Source organism: Astatotilapia calliptera, chromosome 13, assembly GCF_900246225.1.
Source record: "Astatotilapia calliptera chromosome 13, fAstCal1.2, whole genome shotgun sequence".
NCBI classification, from domain to species: Eukaryota; Metazoa; Chordata; class Actinopteri; order Cichliformes; family Cichlidae; genus Astatotilapia; species Astatotilapia calliptera.
In genome coordinates, this window is record NC_039314.1 from 33,125,795 (window position 1) to 33,131,265 (window position 5,471).

Consider the following 5,471-nt stretch of genomic DNA (forward strand, 5'->3'; position numbering starts at 1 on the left):
GTTTTTGTCTTTTAAACAATGTAAATGATTATTGGTGGATTTTTTTTTTTTTTTAGAAAGGGTTAAACACATTTTTCAGAATAAAAGCTTTAAGGAAGCAATGGCATGAAGCTTTTAATGTGAAACACGGGAAGTGTGAATTTGAATCCAAAAACATGGTGGTTTCAGATTAAAATCAAAGATGACATGTCTGAGCCTCAGACATGTGAGCTTGTTTCCAGAGTACAGTCATGTAAATAGGAAGTAATCGGGTTGTAAACAGGAAGTAATCAGAATGTGAAATGTGGAACGTGAAGTCAACCTCCAGAGTAAAACTGTGAATGTTTTTATTGATCTGACGGCCGGTGATCAGAGACGTGTCTCCTTCTGAGGATCTGTTTGTATATACTGCAGATACCTGTGTATATTTCTGTTCACCATTAGGGGCAGCAGCTCCTCAGCGACACTGTAAAAGCACTCAGCCACACATCTCTCATCCAATCAGGTGACAGGAAATAATAGCTCCCCTCCTCTGATTACCTGGTTTCAGTGATTTTGACTGCTGGTGATGTTTTTGTCGCTTCTGGACCACATCTGTTAAATATTTTCTGAATGATGGCATGATGATGTCACTCCAGGGCCGTGGCCTTTCAGGTGGGTTAAGGGAGGGGTGGTGTTGGGTTGTTCATGTTGTTGCCTTTTTAATACCATGTTTTTACACTTGTCTCTGAAGGGCTTGTCCACAGTTCAGGAGCCCACCTGAATGGTCATGAAGGGGTGGGGCCATGATGGGGACTTTTGAGCGTTCATCAGAGACAGTGATGATGTTCATGTGACTGTTTTTGAGCCAATCATGTTTTTTCTCATGCATTCCTGTCAGAGGACGGACTGTACTAAAGATTTGAACAAGAAATGCAAATAAATGTTTTAGAAACAGACATTTTTTTGTGCACGTTGTCTGATGATGTCGGACTTTAGGTGCCACAGTGTTTAATGTGTACGGTCACGCAGCATTTGCAAGCATTTACAATAAAAACACCTAGTAACGTATGATTACATTGTAACTGTGGTTCTCTAGGTGAGAGACTCTCCACTCTCTACATATTCTATAAGTGCAGGGATGTGGAGATTTATTTAAGACGCGTTGGCTTTCCCGACCACACCCCACAGCTATAGAGATTGAAAATGTGATGTCATTCAGGGGTAAAACCGCAAAGGATTCTGGGAACTCGTGGCAAGAGGTACTAGCGCACGCAGGCTTTCAATTGAAATCAGTCACACAGCGATAAAAAGAAACACAAAAAATGGCAAGAAGCTGTTGTATTATTAACTGCAATAGCCGGTCGCCTGACGGGTAAAGAGATTGGTTGTTATCGGATTACGTCGTTGAAGAGAAATTGTTCGAGCTATCTTTCCGAAGTAACAAACAGGCGACGGATGACCTGGATTGCAGCCATTCAAAGACCAAATATAACGTCCCAGAACACTCCAGCTCACATGTTAGTCTGCTCCAAGCATTCCCACAAAGGTCAGTGTTTTGTAGTAGTTAATACGTCATTTTTCATAACATAACTGGTGATATAGGTTACAAGCAAGTCTGGCACTGAACAGAAATTGTCGCGCTATGCTCCTTTGTTTATTGTGCATAAATAGTGAAATGTCCTGACACAATATTGCGTTTCGATTCTGTTATTACCATGGTACATTGACAAAAACATACTTTTATTCACAGGGTAAAACAGGGTTTTTTTTGTATCACCAATTGCCCAGTACGATTACAGCATTATTGTCACTGCTACATTTCTGTAATGCGTACCAGAAATTATTTCCACTACTAATTAATTACCGTTGAGCGTAAAGGTCCTATTAATAAACTGTTAGCGAATGTGTATTTATGAAGACGATTTGTGAGACTGGTAAACTTATGATAGGTACGATGGTCTTTCGTTCTACGCGGTGCATTTCAAGGTCCTGTACCCATCCGTCGGTAAACTGTACCTGGGCTTGTTGCAGTGACCTGAAGTTACTAAATTTCACGAGTGTATGCACTCACTCCAAGAACCGTATAATTATAAATATGAGCGTGGTGAAAGTTGGGCAGCACATTAACGTATTTTGTCCACTCTGTGTGCTCGTACGGGTCTAACCCTTTCACTCCTTTTGATTTTTCCTCGTATCTTTTCTTTGACTTTTCATCAAGTCTGTCTTTGTACGGACCAGCATTGTTCTCCTTCATTTTGTACTTAACTTTTTTGGGGGACAAAGAAAAAGCAAGAAGGTATTGGAACCTCCTCTATCTGCCGGTGGTACATACCGTGCAGGGGCCTGTCCTTCCATGATGGTTCCTCGTCTCCCTCCCCTTTCTTGGGTTTCTGCTGCCTGAGGTATTCACTGAGCACTCGGTCAGTTGGGGCCATCTTCCCAATGTATTCTTGGATGTTCGTTGTCTCATCCTGGACTGTGGTGCTGATACTCACCAGTCCCCGGCCCCCTTCCTTCCGCTTAGCGTACAGCCTCAGGGTGCTGGACTTGGGGTGAAACCCTACATGCATGGTAAGGAGCTTTCTTGTCTTTATGTCAGTGGCTTCTATCTCCTCCTTTGGCCAGCCTATTACCCCAGCAGGGTACCTGATCACGGGCAGGGCGTACGTGTTGATGGCCCGGATCTTGTTCTTACCATTCAGCTGACTCCTCAGGACTTGCCTGACCCTCTGCAGGTACTTGGTGGTTGCAGCTTTTCTAGCGGCCTCTTCATGGTTCCCATTCGCCTGCGGGATCCCCAAGTACTTGTAACTGTCCTCTATGTCTGCAATGTTGCCTTCTGGTAGTTCAATCCCCTCAGTTCTGACTACCTTCCCTCTCTTTGTTACCATCCGACTACACTTCTCCAGTCCGAACGACATTCCAATGTCATTGCTGTATAGCCTGGTAGTGTGGATCAGTGAATCGATGTCTCGTTCACTCTTGGCATACAGCTTGATGTCATCCATGTACAGGAAGTGGCTGACAACTGCTCCGTTCCGTAGTCGGTATCCGTAGCCAGTCTTGTTAATGATCTCACTGAGGGGGTTCAGGCCTATGCAGAACAGCAGTGGGGACAGAGCATCTCCTTGGTAGATCCCGCACTTGATGGTGACTTGTGCTATGGGCTTGGAGTTGGCCTCTAGTGTTGTACGCCACATCCCCATTGAGTTCCTGATGAAGGCTCTTAGGGTCCCATTGATCTTGTACAATTCTAGGCATTCCAGTATCCAGCTGTGGGGCATTGAGTCATAGGCCTTCTTGTAATCAATCCAGGAAGTGCACAGGTTGGTCAGTCTGGTCTTGCAGTCTCGGCTGATTGTTCTGTCTACCAGTAGCTGGTGTTTTGCGCCTCTGGTATTCTTGCCAATTCCTTTCTGTGTCCCGCTCATGTATTGACCCATGTGCCTGTTCATCTTAGCCGATATGATGCCTGACAGGAGCTTCCATGTAGTACTGAGGCAGGTTATTGGTCGGTAGTTGGAGGGGACCGGTCCCTTCTTGGGGTCCTTGGGGATCAGGACCGTCCGGCCTTCAGTTAGCCATTCCGGGTGTCTCTCGTTAACTAGCAGCTGGTTCATTTGTGCTGCCAGACGCCCGTGGAGTGCAGTCAGCTTCTTCAGCCAGTAGGCGTGAACCATGTCGGGCCCTGGTGCTGTCCAACAGCACCAGGGCTCAACATGTCCAACTCTTCATACTGGAGATATCTGCCACTGTGATGGTTACTGGACCCTGTTCAGGGAGGTCGCTGTGGTCTGCCCTCAGATCCTCTAGCCACTGAGCATTGCCGTTATGGGTTGCATCCTTCTCCCATATGCTCTTCCAGTATTGCTCCGTCTCCTGCCTTGGTGGTGCTGTTCTCTTATTGTTCCCTTGCCACTGAGAGTACACCTTTGCTGGTTCTGTGGAGAACAGCTGGTTTATTCTCCTGCCTTCTATCTCTCTGGTGTACCTCCTCAAGCGGCTGGCCAAGGCTGAGTCTTTGCTTGGCAGTTTCCAAGGCCTCAGGTATGGACAGCTTGCTGTATTTCTTAGGCACCTTATTTGTCGCATCTTTCTGCAACTCCGTTAGTTGGCTAACCTCCCTCCGTGCTACTTTGATCTTGCCCTCTAGCCTCCTTCTCCATGGAGGGTACTGCCCCTTGTCGCTGTTCAACTTGTAGCCAAGCATCTCACTGATCACTGCTGCCGTATTGTAGATCAGCTTGTTAGTGTCGGTAATCGTGGTTGTAGGTATTGCCCGTAGTGCTGCATTAACATCATCTAGCAGACCTTCTGAGGGTACTTCACGTAATCTTGGTAACCGGCTACGGGGGATCCAGGTTTCAAGCTTGGCCATGATCCTATTTTTCAGGTCAGTTCCTCTCGCACTCAACGATCCTTCTCCTCTCGCACTTGGGGCTATGTACCCAATCTTGGGTGGGGGTGATGATATCGCCCCCTGACCTGGCGTCCTGACTCCTCCTTGCTGTAGCATTTGTGTTGTACCTCGTCAATCTCTAGCTGTGAGAGCAGTCCCTTCTTTCGAATGTTGGAACACTGAGCTACTAGTTGTTTCGCCGTCATTGTGGATGTTGGGTATCGAAGAATCCATAGGTCCCTCATCCTATTCATGTAGCCCCTTCCGCCGGGGTTACTTGCGTAGTAGCATTCCAACAATGCCCTGTTTTCGTCTCTTGCCCACCGATGCCTTCTTGTTCCAGTAGCCCACTTTTCGTCAGGGTGCCCTGGTTCCTCAACACCTGATGCGGACCTTGTTGATCCGGGCGACGTCCGAGCCGGCATGCCTTCATATTTATCTGTCTCGCTCATGTCTGCGGTAGGCTTGCTTAGCATAGGGGGTCTAGCCAATCCAAATTACGTAGCGCAGAGCCGAACCAATCACAGCCGCAGCGTCACGTCACGTGACTTGTTACGTACAGCAGAAGTGCCAAGCTGCACATGTGTATTCGTTTGGGAAGCAGCCAGCCACCGTACCGCCCGGGTAATGGAGGAAATGAGTGTGCAAACTAGAAAAATCAACCGAGCGTGACCGAAGGTTACAGAAGAGAAAACAGATGATGGTTCCAATGCCGGAGAGATTGTCGAACGGAAGAGCCATAGAAGTTCCGTAGTGTGAAGGTATTTCGGCTATTTCAAGTCTGACAAAAAACAGTAGCGTGCACTGTAAATTATGCTGAAAGCAAGTCTGGAAATACAATAAACTGGTGCATGCACTACGTCCACACGTACCCGGGTATTTTTGAAAACGCAGATTTTTCTATGCGTTTGCACCTTTCGTCCACACGTAAACGGCGTTTTTGATCACTGAAAACGAAGATTTTTAAAAACTCCGGCCAGGGTGGATATTTTTGAAAACTCTGTTTTTGCATTTACATGTGGACTAGAAAAGCGGAGAAAACGCAGTGTCAAAGGTGTGTGCATTTTTTGACATCACACTGTGCGCCACGTTATTGTTTCGGTGAAATGAA